The 19,683-nt window shown below is 42.9% G+C and overlaps 1 pseudogene; it reads right to left on the bottom strand.

Annotated features, from left to right (window-relative positions):
• Nucleotides 1–10,946: 10,946 nt before the first annotated feature.
• Nucleotides 10,947–12,308, bottom strand: LOC103215565 (dual specificity mitogen-activated protein kinase kinase 1 pseudogene; annotated as a pseudogene).
• Between the last annotated feature and the right edge of the window lie 7,375 nt (nucleotides 12,309–19,683).

Below are 19,683 nucleotides of genomic sequence, written 5' to 3'. Positions count from 1 at the left end.
ATGTGTGTGTGTGTGTGTGTGTGTGTGTGTGTGTATAGATGGAATCTCGCTCTGTTGCCCAGGCTGGAGTGCAGTGGCACAATCTTGGCTCACTACAACCTCCATCTCCTGGGTTCAAGTGATCCTCCTGCCTCAGCCTCCTAAGTAGCTGGGACCACAGACATGTGCCACCATGCCTGGCTAATTTGTTTTGTATTTTTGGTAGAGACAGGGTTTCACCACATTGCCCAGGCTGGTCTTGAACTCTTAAACTCAAGTGACCTGATTGCCTTGGCCTCCCAAGGTGCTGGGATTACAAGCGTGAGCCACTGCACCTGGCCAACATTCCATATTTTAAAATGGACTCTGGGGACTTGAGGGAAAGGGTGGGAGGGGGCCGAGGGATAAAAGACTACACATTGGGTGCAGTAAACACTGCTTGAGTGATGGGGGCACCAAAATCTCAGAAATCACCACTAAATAACTTTTCCATGCAACCAAACACCACCTGTTTCCCAAAAACTATTGAAAAATAAAAAAGAAGCTAGAAGATAGATATAATGGGTTGACTATACTATTCTCTGTATTCTTGTGTAAATTTGAACTTTTTTGCAATAAAAATTAAAGGCTGCTTAAAAAAATTTCTATTGCTTAAGCCATCCCTTCTATGTATTTTGTTATAGCAGCCCGAGTGGGTTAATCCAGGGTCTTAATCAAATTTGTCTGGCTATGGGTTGGTTGTTACTATATGCCTTCCATTACTCCTTTTTGTTTTTGGATGGAGGTGTCTATTGTAACTGTCCTATCTCTGCCTCACCATTGTATGCTGGGTGTGTGTGTGAGCAGATAACTCGTCTTTTTAGTTCATGGGTCTCTGGATCCAGAGAAGTTGGATTTGAGAAGCGTCATTTACGTTTGAATCTTGCAGATCATGTCGTCATGGACGTTGTCCCTGATGACATGATTGAGTGAAACTTCGGAGTCCTGACTGGAGATGAGTACCCCTTGCATGCCGGAGGGGTATCAACCATTGGGGTCAAGGGAAGACTGTGATAGAGATTGTTTCATATATGTGTGCAAGTATATATATTATATATATGTATTTATTGGCTCTATCGTGCAAGCTGGGCACCCAGGCTCTGTTGTCCAGGCCCAGTGGTATCATCTCAGCTCACTGCAACCTCTGTCTCCGGGGCTCAAGCCATCCTCCCACCTCAGCCTCCTGAGTAGCTGGGACTACAGGTGCGTGCCACCACACCTAGCTAATTTTTGTATTTTTTGTAGAGATGGAATTTCGCCACGTTGTCTAGGCTGATCTCGAGCTCCTGTGCTCAAGTCATCCGCCTGCCTGGGCCTCCCAAAGTGTTGGAATTACAGGAGTGAGCCACTGTGCCTGGCTGAGAGTGTTCTATATTAAAGGCCTCCCATGAATTTCTCTTTTAGTATCCAAACCCTTGCAGTCTTCCTGTCTTGATGCTGGAGTTGGCTATATGACTTTTTTTTTTTTTGAGATGGAGTTTCACTCTGTCACACAGGCTGGAGTGCTATGGTGTGATCTCGGTTCACTGCAACATCTGCCTCCTGGGTTCAAGTGATTCTCCTGCCTCAGCCTTCCAAGTAGCTGGGATTACAGGCGCCTGCCACCACACCTGGCTAATTTTTGTATTTTTAGCAGAGATGGGGTTTCACCATGTTGGCCAGGCTGGTCTCGAACTACTGACCTCAAGTGATCTGCTTGCCTTGGCCTCCCAAAGTGTTGGGATTACAGGTGTGAGCCACCGCACCCAGCCATGTGACTTTCTCTGGCTTGCAGGGCATAAGCAAATACAAGGCTAGCAGAGACCTGATAAGCACTTTGCACTGGGAAATTGTATGCCATGTGAAAAAGGCCAGTTTAGCCACCCTAAGGATATAAAATCAAATAGACAGAGGTCTAGCCATCCCAACTGAGCCCAGTCCCTGCCAACAAATGTAGCCACAGCAGGACATGCCGGTATCGTCAATGGAATAACTGCCCAGCCATCCTACAGATTCAGGAGAAATAATAAATTGTTACGTCTTTAAGCCACTAAGTTTCAGTCTAGCTTGTTACATAGCAATATATAATACACAGAAGTTTAGCTCCCCTATTGTCATTTTTATTTTTTCAATTATAATCCATGACATCTATGCATTTTTTTCCTAAGCACAACTTTAGCGGCATCTTATACATTTTGATGCATACTATATTCTAATTTCCATTATACTTTTTCTTTGACTTAAGAGTTACTCAGGAAGGGCGTGGTGGCTCCCACCTGCAATCTCAGCACTTTGAGAGGCTGAGGTGGGTAGATCACCTGAGGTCAGGAGTTTGAGACCAGACTGGCCGACATGATGAAATCCTGTCTCTACTAAAAATACAAAATTTAGCCGGGTGTCGTGGCATGCACCTGTAGTCCCAGCTACTCGGGAGGCTGAGGCACAAGAATTGCTTGAACCTGGGTGGCACAGGTTGCAGTGAGCCGAGATCGCACCACTGTACTCCAGCCTGGGCAACACAGTGAGACTCCATCTCAATTAAAAAGTAAATAAATAAATAAGAGTTATTTAGAAGTGTATTTTAACATTTCTTTATATAATTTTTTTGTTACTTTTTTGTTATTGGTTTCTAGTTTGAGTTTTGTTAGGATTGGGTTGTTAGAAGTTTTTGAGATTTACTTTGAGACAAAATACATGTTCAAATACTCTAAAACATTCTGCTTATGTTTTAACAGCACGCGTATTTGCTGATTTTTGGCTGTGGTATATATATACACATATATATACACAAACATAGTTTATATATTTTATATATGTTAATAAATAAAAAATTAGCTTGATATGGTACATATATGTGTTTGTGTATATAGACTACATATATCTATATATCTATTATATTTACTATGTATTATAATCATTCTATATCTATTATAGTATATTATATAATCTGATGTATAATATATTAATTATATATATATTTTTTGTTTGTTTGTTTTTCCTGTCACCCATGATGGAGCGCAGTGGTACAATCTTGGCTCACTGCTGTTTGGGTGAGGGAGAAGGGACAAAATGGAGGAAGGTGAACAAGAAGGCACAATCCATGTTGCTTCCGGGTTCTTCCTCACCAACTTTCCCGCGCGCGGGAAGATGCAGATCAACCGAGCATGCGCCAGGTGATGTCAATCCGAAGAGATCGAAACTTACCCGGCCACGCTTATGGAGACGCCCCTATCACGCCCTTATCCCGCCCACTGCCCTCCCCCTTCCAGTACCAATGCTTAAAGGTCCGCGGCGGGCAGGAGCCGGTGTAACTTCTTCGGCCCCCCACATTCGTGGACCAGAGAACATCACCCGAGAGCGCCGGCACGACTTCCCTGGCCCCCCACACCTGAGGACCAGAGAACCTCGTCTGAGAGTGTATGCATATTTGCAAATAAAAGACTGCCACTTTCTTACGTACTTTGGCCTCATGTTTAATTATTTAGCTCTCCTAAATTAAATTAAATGAAACAAAACAGTTGGTGCCGAAACCCGACTCAGGAGGAGACCCTTCCTCAACATCCCCTAGGGGTCTAACGAACCTCCTCCGCAGCGAACCGGCTCCCAACCCAACCAGCCACCAACACCGAACAAGTGTTCCAGCTTTCCACTGGTGCCGCTCTGAAAATTTCTTCTTCAGTGAGTACTCCCCTTTGTTAACCATCTCCATCTGTTTCCGTGTCCTTGGCCTAGAGTCGTAAGTACGCCCAAGGACGTAGCCACCCTGTGGCACAGTGAGGTCTTCAACCTGGAGACGTCCATCTTGAAGTTCCTCAATTCTCCGTTAGTGGCTCCAGGAGCCCCCGGTCTCTAGCAGCGGCAAAGGACGCTTTGCCACTGTGTGAGGTCGGTTTCCATTTCTGGTGGTTAAACAATGGGAACCTCACAATCCAAAATCCCTAGGAACACCCCCTTAGGGTGTCTCCTCCAAAACCTGGAAGCCTTACATTTAGCTCAAGATTTAAAACGAAAGTGGCTAATTTTCCTCTCCACTGTGGCATGGCCGCAATATAAATTAGACAACCAGTCTCAATGGCCACCAGACGGCACACTTGACTATAACATTCTATTAGATCTCTCTAATTTCTGCCAAAGGCTTGGAAAGTGGTCAGAGATTATCTATGTCCAAGGCTTTTGGGACTTGCGCTCTCGCCCAGACCTGGGCGCCCAGTGTTCAATGGCCCAGGTCTTGTTAGTTAAAACTGAGCCCTCGGCCCCCACACCAGAAGCAGAGGAAGATTCTACTTCCATCTCAGATAAGGCCGATGGCGGGGCACCTCCCTCCCGACCTTCCAACCCCACTCCCTATGCTCCTCACACCGCCCCTCCCTCAGCCACTCCTCTTACCTCTCCCATTTCCGCCCACACTCGCTCCAAGACCACGGTAGCGGCCCCCACTAGTCAGCCCTCTACCAGTCAGCCTGCCCCAACCCCCTCTACCAGTCAGCCGGTCTCAACCTACCTGACTGGTCAGTCTGTTTCAACCTCCCCTGTTAGTTTGTTGGCCCCCCTCCGAGAGGTCGCCGGAGCCAAAGGACTAGTTAGAGTCCATGTCCCTTTTTCCTTGGCAGACCTTTCCAAGATTGAAAAACGGCTTGGCGATTTCTCTGCTAACCCCACCCTATAGTCCAAGGAGTTTCAATACCTATGTCAGGCATATGATCTAACCTGGAATGACTTACAGGTCATTTTGTCCTCCTCCCTTAACCCAGAGGAAAGAGAGCGTATTCTTGCAGCTGCCAGGCAACATGCAGATCAATGGCATTTAACTGACACCACTGTCCCGTTAGGAGAGATGGCTGTCCCGTCCATAGAACCAGATTGGAACTACCAACCACAGCAGCCCGGCCGCCATAGGGGAGACATGATGGTTCAATGTCTCTTGGCCGGTATGCAGGCAGCCTCTAACAAAGTGGTCAATTTTAATAAACTAAAGGAAATCATCCAGCACTCAGATGAGAACCCGGCTTCCTTCCTAAATCGCCTTACAGAGGCACTAGCCCAATTTACTCGGCTAGACCCCACTTCCCCAGCCGGGACAGCTGTCCTAGCCTCCTATTTTATTTCCCAGTCAGCCTCAGATATTCGAAAAAAAGATAAAAAAGGTTGAAGATAGGCCTCAAACCCCCATACAGGACTTGGTAAAATTGGCCTTTAAAGTTTTTAACTCCAGAGAAGAAGTAGCTGAGGCTGCAGAGCTAGACAAGGAGAAAAGAAGGGCTGTGCTTCAGGCGCAAGCTCTAGTGGCTGCCCTCCAACCAGCGTTGCCCACTCTGCCGGCAGGGAAGACACAGGGCAAGTCTCCTAAGGGCGCTTGCTTCAGATGCGGAGACCCCAAGCATTGGGCTGATAAGTGCCCTCAGGCAAAGGGGAGTCTACCGTCCAATCCTTGTTTCAAGTGTGGCACAACTGGGCATTAGGAAAAACGGTGTCCAAATCCTCGCCTGCCTACCACGCCATGCCCAACCTGCCAACAGGAAGGACACTGGAAGTCTGATTGCCCCACCAGCAGGGCAGGCATTGCGCCTCAACGTGGTGCCTCTCCTCAAGGGTCGGAAGGCTCCTTCCAGCTCCTACACCTGGACGATGACTGATGGTGCCCACACTCGGAGACCCCTGTCACCCTCGCCGAGCCTAGGGTAACTCTACAGGTAGCGGGTGACCAGGTTCTACTCAAGGATCAACACCCTCCTCAAATTTTCCCGCTTCCTCACCATTCTTCATCTTAACTTAACTGACTTCCCTCATAAACCCCATAGACACCCTCCTTCCCGACCCATCCCCCAACCAGTAGGTTTCCCAACTTTTTACTCTCATAGAAGACCTAGCTTGGCAAGGTGCCCTTTGTGATTTCCTAATTCCCATACTAATCCTCTGCCTTATGTTATGTCTTGCTCCCATTCTAATAAAATTTCTCCGAGCCAGGGTCCAAGAGATCACCCGAGTCACCTTCAACCAAATGCTCCTGCATCCCTACACCCAACTGCCAACCTCAGACCCTGACTACGCCCCTTAACAGCAGGAAGCAGCCAGACTGACAACGGCACCCTAAATTCTTATAATCAATAAGAGGTTGGACTGTTTGGGTGAGGGAGAAGGGACAAAATGGAGGAAGGTGAACAAGAAGGCACAATCCATGTTGCTTCCGGGTTCTTCCTCACCAACTTTCCTGTGCGCGGGAAGATGCAGATCAACCGAGCATGTGCCAGGTGATGTCAATCTGAAGAGATCGAAACTTACCCGGCCACGCCTATGGAGACGCCCCTATCATGCCCTTATCCCGCCCACTGCCCTCCCCCTTCCAGTACCAATGCTTAAAGGTCCGCAGCCGGCAGGAGCCGGTGTGACTTCTTCAGCCCCCCACATTCGTGGACCGGAGAACATCACCCGAGAGCGCCGGTGTGACTTCCCTGGCCCCCCACATCTGAGGACCAGAGAACCTCGTCTGAGAGTGTATGCATATTTGCAAATAAAAGACTGCCACTTTCTTACGTACTTTGGCCTCATGTTTAATTATTTAGCTCTCCTAAACTAAGTTACATTAAATTAAATTAAATTAAACAAAACAACTGCAACCTCTGCCTCCCGGTTCAAGCAGTTCTTCTGCTTCAGCCTCCCAAGTAGAGTAACTGGGATTACAGGCACTCACCACCCTGCCTGGCTAATTTTTGTATTTTTAGTAGAGACAGGGTTTCATCACATTGGCCAGGCTGGTCTCGAGCTCCTGACCTCAAGTGATCTGCCCACCTCAGCCTCCCAAAGTGCTGGGATTACAGGCATCAGCCACTGTGCCCGACCTCTGTTTACTTTTTTTTTGGTTCATTTGCTTTATTAATTACTGAGGTACTTTTGTTAAAATTTCCCAGTTTTACAATGGATTTAAAAATTTTCCTTGTAATTTTACCCATGTTTACTTCATATTCTGATACTGTTATTAGTTGAGTACATGTTCTGAATTGTTGTATGTTTTTGGTGGTATACCTTTCATCTATTTTTTCATAATAATTCTTTTGGACTTAAAGTCTTATTTAAAATATTAATATAGCTCTATCAGTAGATAAAAAGGAACAAAGATTGGGACTCAGTCTCTGGGGACTGGAAGGTCCCCAGGTGTTGAATTTGAATTGCCCATTGGACATTTCTTCGGTTTTATTACAATTTAGTCAGTTTCAGCATTGCCTAATTTAGATAAAGTTTTGCCAGAAAGTTGCTGAAAAGTTATATATTTCAGGGTATTGAATAGGCCTATGTATTTGAAACAAAAATATCCCATTTTGGAAGTGACCATTAAGAATAGGAGACTTGGTAGGTAGCAGGAGGCTTTTAGACGGTCAACTCATTAGTGAGCTCCTAAGGTGGCCTGCCTAGTGATTAGGACAAAGAATTGGGGGCGGATTTGCATACTTCTGGATCTGATGTTCTTGTTAACACTGGATAGCTGATTAATAACTGTGAAGAAAATAAAGGTCCTGCCGGGTGGCCCGCAGGGAGCGATACATAATTAGAGGAAACCTCCCCTGCCAGACAGAGAGCTGCTGCTGCAGGGTTGATGATGAATAACCTTCTGAGGCCGGGAGTTGGAATTTAGCCGAATTCCTGTCACTTTCTTCCGTAATTTGACCGTGTGATTCACTGACAAGTAAAAGTGGCCCTGCGGAGGTGAGCCCTCCCCACACCAGCGGCTCTCCAATGCTGCTGATGCCTTTTGAATTCACTCCTCTTTTAACAGATCAGTCATGAGGTAATCTCTCTGATTTCACTTTTGTGATTTAGGTAAATTAGAAAATTAGCAACAATTAAGTCGGCTATGGGAGAGGCTTGAGATATATGGCCTGTTATTTTACAAGAGATAGTTACTACATTCTATAGCACTTCATATGATCTTTATGAGACTGGCTCACTCAGTTCTCTGTTGGGCAGCATTTTTTTTTTTTTTTTTTTTTTTTTTTTTCCCGAGACGGAGTCTCGCTCTGTTGCCAGGCTGGAGTGCAATGGCGCGATCTCGGCTCCGCCTCTGGGGTTCAAGCAATTCTCCTGCCTCAGCCTCCCAAGTAGCTGGGACTACAGGTGCATGCCACCACACCTGGCTGATTTTGTATTTTTAGTAGAGACAGGGTTTCACCATGTTAGCCAGGATGGTCTCGATCTCCTGATCTCATGATCTGCCTGCCTTGGCCTCCCAAGGTGCTGGGATTGCAGGCGTAGCCACCGCGCCCGGCTGCAGAATTTAATTTCTATTCCTACCCCAAAACTGAATTGGTGGCTGAATGTTGACCCAAAATGACAATGTAGTGTTAGATCCTCTCCAAGGATGCCGGAACTTTCTGATGACAACGGATTACACCTCCCTCTTAATTTCTTCCTTAAAAACGATGTAAGTAATCCATGATAGCTTCTTTTATTTACTATATTATATTGTATTTATTTATTTTTAGAGATGAGGGTCTCAATTTGTTGCCTAGGTTGGTCTCAAACTCCTGGACTCAAGTGATCCTCTCACCTAGGCCTCCCAAAGTGCTGGGATTACAGGCATGAGCCACCATGCCTGGCCCCATAATCACTTATGTAAAAGTTAAAAGAAAACCCCCAGATCACCATATTCACACCTTCGTGTGCGGCAAGGCCCTGAGTGAAAAGAGGATTCAATCTAGAGCAGAGATGTAGAAGTATAACTTTCATTATGGGAAAGGCATTTCTATGTAATAGAAGGAAAAAGAAGACTGTAGTTGCAAATGGAGAATTGGTGGCTAAAATACGAGGGATGACTTGGTACTTGATGGGTTCTGTATTCTTCATGAAGTGTGAGGAATGATCAATTGAGGCTACATGGAACGGGAAGTCAGAGTTTTAGTCGAGTGGAGAGGTATGAAATCCTAATGGAGAATGGGAGAAGGTTTTAATAGAGGATATTTAAGAAAATTTCTGGGCATGGTCGAGTGTACATTTGAGGATGGTCACTATTAATTTGACCTGTTACCATTCTGCCTAACTGGATGTTTTTCTCCAGTCATAACTAATGTTTCAAGTTCAAGGCATAGAGGAGGTAAGGTGGATATTGGATCTGTGCAGAGTTCAGGTTCTGCTTTGGAAGGAGAAGGTCATGGAGCTGAAGGTATTTGTAAGAGAGCAAATGTATTGTTAGACTATGGAATTGCAGCTTGATGAGATGGAATGTGCTGGGTAAAAAAAAAGTAGCAATGTCATTGTTTTTGGGATGTTGATGAGGTCAAAGAAATGTGGAAGGAAATGGAGAAAGTGATATCAAAGGAAAGAAGTTATGGTAGGAGACAGAGGTTTTTAAATTAGTGCCTTTTCTTTTTTAATATTTGTTTATTTATTTTTTTACAGAGATAAGGTTTTACCTTGTTGCCCAGGTTGGTCTCAAACTGCTGGGCTCAAATGATCCTCCTGCCTTGGCCTCCCAAAGCGCTGGGATTACAGGCATGAGCCATTGCACCTGGCAGTACCTTTTCTTTTTGCGTCATTTCTTTTTTCTTTTTCTGAGAAGTTCAGTGGAAGAGGAGGTATCTTCAGTGTGGGTAACTGGAAGGCTTAATTGAGATGAGATTTAAGTTGGTTTTGGAAATATTTGTATAGGCAAAGAGACTGGAAGTTAACATGGAGCTGTAATTTTGGCGAACACATTATGCAAAGTGGAAACTCATGACACTTGTCTTTCCTCGCAGCAAATAACTTGCCCAGCCACTGCTGATGCCATTGTATTATTATTATTATCATTTTATAGAGACGGGGTCTCACTATGTTGCCCAAGCTCATCTCAAACTCCTAGACACAACTGATACTCCCACCTCAGCCTCCCAAAGTGCTGGGATTCTAGAAATGAACCACTGCACCCAGCCATAGCTATCTATTTTCTGTGCATAATTTATGTGTTTGCTGAGAATTTATTACATTCTAGGGCGCATTATATGTTCTTTACTTTTGTTGGCTCATTTAATCCTAAGGACTCTATGAGGCAGGCATTATTATCTCCATTTTTGTATAGGACACTGAGACTCAGAGGCTAAAATTTTTCCCCTAATTCAAATGGTTGGATTTGGATTTGGTTGGAGCTGGGTGTTAAATCTGGTCTATGGACTGTTGTTCATAGGTTGAATAACATAATCCGATGGTACACACACACACATCTTAAATTGAGGTAAAATTCACATAACATAAATTCCCCATTTTAACCATTTGAAAGTATGCCAATTTAGTGGCTTCTAGTACATACACAGGTTGTGCTACTGCAACTACTATCTAATTCTAGAACATTTCCCTCCCTCCCTCCCTTCCTTCTTTCCTTTCCTCCCTCTCTTTCCTTCCTCTCTCCCCTCCTCTCCTCTTTCTTTCTCTTTCTTTCTATTCCTTCTTTTCTTTCTTTCCTCTTTTTTCTTTCCTTCCTTCCTTTCCTTCTTTTTCTTTTTTTCTTTTGCTCTCCCTTCCCTTCCTCTCTCCCTCCCCTCCCTCTTCTTTCTTTCCTTCCTTCCTTCCTTCCTTCCTTCCTTCCTTCCTTCCTTCCTTCCTTCCTTCCTTCCATTCTTTCTTTCCTTTCTTTCTTTCTTTCTCTCTCTTTCTCTTTCTTTCTTTCTTTTCTCTTTCTTTCCTTCCTTCTTTCTTTCTCTCTTTCCTCTTTTTTCTTTCCTTCCTTCCTTTCCTTCTTTTTCTTTTTTCTTTCACTCTCCCTTCCCTTCCTCCCTCCCCTCCCTCTCTCCTTTCTCTCTCTTTTCTCTTTCTTTCTTTCTTTCTTTCTTTCTTTCTTTCTTTCTTTCTTTCTTTCTTTCTTTCTTTCTTTCTTTCTTTCTCTTTCCTTCTCTCCCTCTTTCTTTCTCTTTTTTTTCTTTCCTTCATTTCTTTCCTTCTTTTTCTTTCTTTTTCTTCTTTCACTCTCCCTTCCCTTCCTCCCTCCCCTCCCCTCCCTCCTTCCTCTTTCTTTTCTCTTTCTTTCTTTCTCTCTCTTTTCTCTTTCTTTTTTTTATTTCCTTCCTTCCTTTCCTTCTTTTTCTTTCTTTTTTTCTTTTGCTCTCACTTCCCTTCCTCGCTCACCTCCCCTCCCTCCCTCCTTCCTCTTTCTTTTCTTTCTCTTTCTTTCTTTCTTTGCTGCTTCCCAAACACTTACACGCCAGTAGCATGGGTTGGCATGCTGGGCTGGTTAAGGCTGACAGTGGAGCAGAGCCAACCTGCAAAATCCACTTCCTCAGCATCAGATCTCTTGAGAAAAGCATGAACCATGAGTTGCTTCAAATCTACTCTCTCTGCGGGGTTTTTAATTAGGCATTTATTCACAAAATCTTGAAATTCCAGAGTGAACACTCTGGGCATTTTTGGAGGAGGCTCGTTGATTAGGTAATCCAACAACTCAAAAATTGCCATGGCAGGTCGGCTATCCATTCCTTATGAGCTAAGGGGCCTCCCTGGGGTCCTTGGCCTGGGTGGGGTCTCAGCCGCATCTCCCTCCACCTGGCACCCAAACATCAGCTCCAGCTCCTTGCCATCTGGAGGAGGGATGGGATACCTCCCAACTGCCAAATCTACCAGAGAAAATCCCATGCTCCAGATGTCTGACTGCACAGAGTAATGAGTCCCCTGGAATCTTTCTGGTGACATGTAGGACTTTGGGCCCATGAAGGAGTTGGCCATGGAGTTGATGAGCTGCCCACTGACCCCAAAGTTACAGAGCTTGATTTCCTCACGGGACTTGACTAGGATGTGGGAGGGCTGGACATCTCTGTGCATGATCTTGTGCTTCTCCCTCAGATATGTCAGGCCTCTTATTACAGCAACGCTAACTTTTTCTAAAATTTGTTCAGGAATTCTTCCAGCTTTCTTCAGGACTTGATCCAGAGAACCTCCATCCATGTGCTACATGCAGATACTAATCTCGCCTCTCACTGTAGAATGCACCACAGAAGCCCACGAGAGTTGCACTCATGCAGAACCTGCAACTCCCTTATGATCTGGTTCTGGATTGCGGGTTTGATCTCCAGATGAATTAGCTTTCTGGCCATGACCAGGCTGGAAGGCTTGTAGGAGACCTTGAACACTACACCGCCATTGCCAGCCCCCAGCTCGCTGATCTTCTCGAAGTCGTCATCCTTTAGTTCTCCCACTTTCTGCTTCTGGGTAAGAAAGGCCTCAAGGCGCTTTCGCTGCTGCTCTTCCAGCTTCTTCTGCAAGGCCTCCAAGTTGGTTTTCGCAGAGCTGGTCTCGTTAACCGCGGAGCCGTGGGGGGCCGGGGTCAGCTGGATGGGCGTCGGCTTCTTCTTGCGCATTTTGGACCCGGCCAAGGGGCTTCCAGCTCTGGGGAGAGGAGCACCTCTCGCTTCCACCCGCTGCGCTGACCCGCGCCCGCTGCTCAGGACGAAGTCCGGGCTGCGTCTGCCTTCGGCGGGTGCGCCCCTCGCGGTCCCGTCAGCGCCGAGGGGCCGGTGGCGGTCTTAGTGGACCCCCGCCCCACCTGCCCAGGACTCCCTGCAGGAGCGGATAGGGCTGAACCTGCGGTTGGGCAGCCCGGGACTCCCTCCCTCTCTCCCTCAACCAACCAGTCCCTCCGGCTCGGGCGGCTCAGCTCCGGAGCCCAGCTCCGAGCCCAGCTCCCCTTCCTGCCGTGAAAAGTGCTGCCGCCGCAGGGCTCCTAGCAGCTCCGCGAAGCGACCCTGGGAGGGAATGGAGGCCGCGGGGACGCGGGGGAAGGGGAATAACTCTTTTTCTATTCTGGATACTAGGCCTTTACCAGACATATGTTTGCAAATATTTCTCTCCCATTCTATAGGTTATCATTTCTACTTTCTTGATAGTTTCCTTGATGTGGAAAAGCCTCTTATTCTGAAGATCAATTTGTCTGTTTTTTATTTTGTTGCTTGTGCTTTGGGTGCCATATTTAAGAAAACTAGTTCGAGGTCAAGAAGACGTGTACTTATGTTTTATTTTTTATTCCAAAAGTTTTATCATTTTTATTCTTACATTTAGGTCTTTGATCAATTTCAAATTAATTTTTACATATAGTGTGAGGTAGGGGTTTGATTTCATTCTTTTGTATGTGAATATCCAGTTATCTCAACACCATTTGTTGAAGAGAGGATTCTTTCCTCATTTAATAGCCTTGGCAAACTTGTTGGAAACCAATCAGCCATAGATGTAAGAATTTATTTCTGGACTCTCAGTTCTACTCTGTTGATCTATCTGTCTATCCTTATGCCAATACCACACTGTTGTGATTACTGTAGCTTTGTTGTAAGTTTTGAAATGGGGAACTGTGTTTTCCTACTTTGTTCTTCTTTTTCCATCTTTGTTTTAGGCTATTCTCCATCTTTAGCAATTCCCTATGAATTTTAGAATCAGCTTGTCTATTTCTGCCAAAATGACAGAATTTGACAGAGGATCAATATGTAGATCAATGTGGGGAACATGGCTGATATAGTTTGGATGCTGTTCCCCCAGAATCTCACATTGAATTGTAATCCCCAGTGTTGGAGGTGGGGCCAGGTGGGAGGCAACTGGATCATGGGAGTGGATTTTTCATGACTGGCTTAGTGCTATCCCCTTGGTGTTGTCCTTGCAGTAGTGAGTGAGTACTTGAAAGATCTGACTGTTTAAAAGTGTGTGACATCTTCCCCCACACTCTTTCTTACTCTTGCTCTTGCCATGTGATGTGCCTGCTCTTGCTTCACCTTCTGTCATGAGTAAAAGCTCCCTGAGCCTTCCCAGAAGCCGAGCAGATGTGCAGCACTGTGCTTCCTGTACAGCCTGCAGAACCATGAGCCAGTTAAACCTCTTTTCTTTACAAATTACACAGTCTGAGCTATTTCGTTATAGCAATCTAAGCATGGCCTAATACAATTGCCATCTTAATAGTATTGTCTTCTAATCTATGATAGTGAAATGTTTTTTGATTTATTTAGGTCTTCTTTAATTTTTTTCAGCAATGTTTTGTGGTTTTCAGCATATATATAAGTCTTTGCCCTCCTTGGTTGCATTTATTCCTAGGTATTTTATTATTTTGGATGATACGGTAAGTGAAGTTATTTTCTTAATTTCCTTTTCAGAGTGTTCATTGCTGGTGTTTAGAAGCACAACTGATTTTTGTGTATTGTTCTTATATTCTGTCACTTTGCTGAATTCATTTATCATCTCTAAAAATTTTATTGTGTATTCCTTAGGGTTTTCTCTTTATATATATACGATCAGGTCATCTGAAAAATGTTTACTTCTTCTTTTCAGATTTGGATGCCTTTAATTGTTTTACTTGCTTAATTGCTTGGGCTGGAACTTCCAGCACAATGTCAAACAGATGTGGTGACAGTGGACATGTGTCATTTTCCAGATCTCAGGGAAAAATACCTTCACTATTTCATCAGTAAGTGTGATATTAGCTGTGAGTTTTTAATAGATGCCCTTGATCAGGTTGAGGAAGTTCCCTTATAGTCCTGGTTTGTTGAATTTTTTTTTTTTTCAGTGAAAGAGTGTTGGCTTTTGTCAAACATTTTATGCATGAAGGGGTTTTCATGTTTTTCTCTCCTTTGTTCTATTAATGTGGTGTATTACATGGATTTATTTCCATATGTCGAATCATCCTTGCTTGCATTCCTGGAATAAATCCAACTTGGTCATGGTATGTAATCCTTTTACTATGCTACTAGATTCAATTTGGTAGTATTTTGTTGAGAATTTTCTCATCGATCTTCATGAGATATATTGATCTGTAGTTTTGTTTTCTTCTGGTGTCTTTACCTGGCTTTGGCATCAGGGTGATACTAGCTTCATATAAAGAGTTAATAAGTGTTCTCATCTATTTTTTGGAAGAGTTTGAGAAGAATATTAATTCTTCTTTAGGCATTTGGTAGTATTCCCCAGTGAGGTCATCGGGTCTTGGAATTTTTTCTTTTGAAAATGTTTTGATTAGTGATTCAATGTCACTACTTGCTATGGGTCTATTAAAATTTTCTGCTTCTTCTTGAGTCAGCTTTGGTACTTTGTGTAGGAATTTGTCCCTTTCTTTTTTTCTTTTTTGCTTGAGACAGAGTTTCACTCTTGTTGCCCAGGCTGGAGTGCAATGGTGCTCTCTCGGCTCACCACAACCTCCACCTCCCAGGTTCAAGTGATTCTCCTGCCTCAACCTCCCAAGTAGCTGGGATTACAGGCATGTGCTACCATGCCTGGCTAATTTTTTTTTTTCTGGTATTTTTAGGAGAGACAGGGTTTCTCCATGTTGGTCAGGCTGATCTCGAACTCCTGACCTCAGGTGATCCACCCTCGCTGCCTCCCAAAGTGCTGGCTAAAAGTTTGTTAATTTTGCTTATTTTTTTAAAAAACCTAACTTTTTGTTTTGTTGTTTCTTTCTATTGTTTTTCTATATTTCATTTATCTTTGTCTAATCTTTATTGTTTACTTTCTTCTGATTCCTGAATTTAGTTTGCTTTTCTTTTTCTAGTTTCTTAAAATAGGAGGTTAGGTAACTGATTTGACATCTTTTTTTTATTTTTAAATGTAAGTGTTTAGAGTTATACATTTTCTTTGAGCACTGCTTTCACTGCATCCCAAAAGTTTTTTGTATATTGTGTTTTTATTTTTATTCATCTCAAAGTATTTTCTAGCTCCTTTTGTTACTTTTCTCTTTCACCTGTTGGTTAAGAGTGAAAATTAAATTAAGTGTTATTTAATTTTCACATATTTGTCAATTTTCCAGATTTCCTCCTGCTATTGATTTCTAATTTCATTCTGTGTGGTTGGAGAAGAAACTTTGTGTGATTTCAATTTTTGAGAAGTCTTTGAGATTTGTTTTGTGGTTTAAATATAATCTATTCTGGTGTTGGTCCATATACACTTGAGAAGAATGCTAGGTATGAGAAAAGTGTCTACTGTTGGGTAGAGTGTTCTGTAATAGAGCTCTATAGAGTTTGTTAGGTCTAGTTTGTTTATAGTGTTGTTCAACTCTTTTATTTCCTTGTTGATCTTTTTTCTGGTTGTTCTACCCACTACTGAAAGTGTAGTAGTGAAGTTTGTAATGATTATTATCGAATGATCTCTCCCTTCAATTCTGCCAATTTTTGCCTTATATATTTTGGGTCTCTGTTTTTAGGTACATATGTTTATAATTGTTTTATCTTCTTGATTGTAAATAATCAATATTGTATATAATATCATTATATAATTATGATTGTATAATATCCATTATTGTCTTTTGTAAACATTTTTATCTTACTGTCTATTTTGTTTGATATTAATATAACCACTCAAGTTCTTTTTTGGCTAATATTTGCTTGGAAAGTGTCTTCCTATTCTTTTACTTTCAACCTATTTGTCTTTGTGTGTGTGTATGTGTGTTTTGAGATGGGGTCTCACTCTGTCATCCAGGCTGGAGTGCAGTGGTATGATCTCAGCTTACTGCAACCTCCACCTCCCAGGTTCAAGTGATTTTCCTGCCTCAACTTCTGGAGTAACTAGGACTACAAGTGTGCGCCACCAAGCCCAGCTAATTTTTTTTTTTTTAAGATTGGAGTCTTGCTCTGGTGCCCAGGCTGGAGTGCAGTGGCACAACCTTGGCTCACTGCAACTTCCGCCTCCTGGGTTTAAGAGATTCTCCTGCCTCAGCCTCTTGAGTAGCTGGGATTACAGGCACTCGCCACCACGCCTGGCTAATTTTTGTGTTTTTAGTAGAGACGGGGTTTCACCATGTTGGTCAGGCTGGTCTTGAACTTCTGACCTTGTGATCTGCCTGCCTCGGCCTCCCAAAGTGCTGGGATTACAGGTGTGAGCCACTGTGCCCGGCTAATTTTTGTACTTTTTAGTAGAGACATGATTTCGCTATGTTGCCCAACTCCTGGCTTCAAGTGATTCACTCACCTTGGCCTCCCAAAGTGCTGGGATTATAAGCATGAGACACCATGCCTGGCCTCAACCTATTTGTCTTGGGATTTAAAGTGACTATTTTGTAGACAGCATATGGATGGATTATTTTTAAAAAATCTATTCTGCCAAGTCTCTTCCCTTTACTCAGAGAATTTAATCTCTGAGTTAATTTATGCTAATTAATTACTGATAAGGATAGGCTTCTGCACTTTGCTATTGTTTTCTATATGTCACATTGTTTTTGTTCCTCAATTCCTCCATTATTGCCTTCTTTTGTATATAATAGATATCTTCTAGTGTACATTTTTTATTCCTTCTCATTTCTTTTACAATATACTTTTTAGTTTTTTTCTTAGCAGTTACTCTGAGAATTACAGTTAACATCTTAATTTATAACAAACAAGTTCAAATTAATGCCAACTTATTTTCAATAATAGTCACAATGTTTGGTCTTATCAAACTCTATCCCATTTGTTGTTGTTATTGAGCATATCCATGATGATTTATAAGTATTGTTTTATACAGTTGTTGTGTTTTATTGATTGATTGATTGATTGATTTTTTGAGATGGGATCTCACTCTGTTGCCCTGGCTGAAGCAGGTGAAGTGAACATGGCTCACTGCAGTCTCAGTCTCCTGGGTTCAAGTGATCCTTCTGCCTCAATCTCTTGAGTAGCTGAGACCACAGGCACATGCCACTATGCCTGATTAACTTAAAAAAATATGTAGAGATGGCGTCTATGTTGCCCAGTCTGACCTCAAACTCCTGGGCCCAAGCAATCCTTCTGCTTTGACCCCTCAAAGTGCTAGGATTAAAGGTGTGAGCCACCATACACAGCCCTAAACAGTTGTGTTTTAAACTATGTAGGAAAAAAAGAAGTTACAAACTAAAATAAATGAATACTGACTTATAGTTACCTATGTTGTTAGGTAAATATTTACGGTTGTTCATTATTTCTTTGGGTGGATTTGCATTACTTGTGTTCGTTCTCATTTCAGCTGAAGGACTCCTTTCAGTATTTCTTGTAGGTCAGGTCTACTAGCAATGGATTCTCTGTTTTTGTTTATCTGGGAATGTCTTAATTTCTTCTTTAGTTTTGAAAGATAGTTTTGTCAGATATAGAATTTTTGGTTAATAACACTTTTAATTTATATTTCAGCACTTCTAATATGTCATCCCACTGCCTCCTAACCTTCATGATTTCTGATGAGATACTAGCTCTTAATCTTACTGAGGAATCCTTTCTACCTCACAAGTTGCTTCTTTTGCTGCCCTCGGGATTCTGTCTTTGTCTTAGGCTTTTGACAGTTGATTGTAGTATGCCTTGTATGAATCCCTTTGGGTTTATCCTGTTTGAAATTTTTTGAGGTTCTTGAATATACGTGTGTGTGTGTGTGTATATATATATAGCATATATACACAGTTTATATATGTACATGATTTGTTTATATGCATATATATAACCTAGATAAACACATATATTATGTATATATGTATGTATATATAGTATATATACACATACATCACCCCTGCTTGGGTGATGGGTGCAACAAAATCTCAGAAATTACCACTAAAGAACTTACCCTCCTGGTTAACATAGTGAAACCCTGTCTCTACTAAAAACAGAAAAATTAGCTGGATGTGATGGCGAGTGCCTGTAGTCCCAGCTACTTGGGAGGCTGAGGCAGGAGAATGGCGTGAACTCAGGAGGCAGAGCTTGCAGTGAGTGGAGATCGCGCCACTGCACTCCAGCCTGGACGACGGAGACAGACTCTATCTCAGACAAAAAATAAAAATAAAAATAAAAATAAATAAAAAAAATTATCCATGTAACCAAACATGACTTGTTTCACAAAAACCTGTTGAAATTTTAAAAAAAACAAACAACAACTGTACTTCTGTACTTTAAGAATCAGTACAGAAGGAATAAGTTAAATAGAATTATTTCCTATATTTCAGGCCATGCTTTGTTATTCTTTTCATGGCTTGTAATGTTTTGTTGAAAACAGGACAGTTTAAATACTGTAATGTGGCAGGTCTGCTAATTACCTAGGGCATTTTGTTGCTGTTATTGTAGCAGCTATGGTTTGCTTAGTGACTTTTCAGAATTAGATATATAAAGTCTATTTTCTTTGTCATGTGTGGCTATTGAAATCTCTTTATTGCTAGCTTAGTGGTCAGCCAGTGATTTTACAGGGATTTCCTTAAATGCCTGGAACCAGAACAAAAATCTCACAGTCTTTGGAGATAGGCTCTGTGAGTGTATTGGGGCATGTCTTCAACTTCTAGTCAGATGATTTACAACCCTGTTTTAGCTTTCATTTCCTCCTGTGCAGAGCCTGATGATCAGCAAAGAGCTTTCTCAAAACTTAGTGATGTGGACAGGAGACAGGGAAATACTGGGTAGAAGAGGGCAGTTTCCCAGCAAAGGCCCCACCTTCAAACCTGAAGACCTGTGGTCCTAAATGAGGACAGGTATTCCTGTTTTCATGTCCAAAAAGTTTCCTTTTGGCCTGCCACACCCCCTATCCTGCACCCATATAAACCCTGAACCCCAGGCTTCAGAAGCCAACCAGCAAACCAGCAGATCAACAGAGAGATGGATGGTGGAATGATGCAGCAGAGAAAGGGAGAAGAGGAGGATCATCTTAACGCTGGGTGGCCTGACTCCAGGGGAAGATCACCTTCCCACTCCATCCCCCTTTCTACCTCCCCATCCATCCCACTGAAAGCCACCTCCACCACTCAATAAAACCTCACTTTCATCCTTCAAGCCCATGTATGACCAGAGTTTTCCA

This window comes from Chlorocebus sabaeus, chromosome 8, assembly GCF_047675955.1.
Source record: "Chlorocebus sabaeus isolate Y175 chromosome 8, mChlSab1.0.hap1, whole genome shotgun sequence".
Classification (NCBI taxonomy): domain Eukaryota; kingdom Metazoa; phylum Chordata; class Mammalia; order Primates; family Cercopithecidae; genus Chlorocebus; species Chlorocebus sabaeus.
This window is presented reverse-complemented; position numbering and strand designations above follow the sequence as displayed.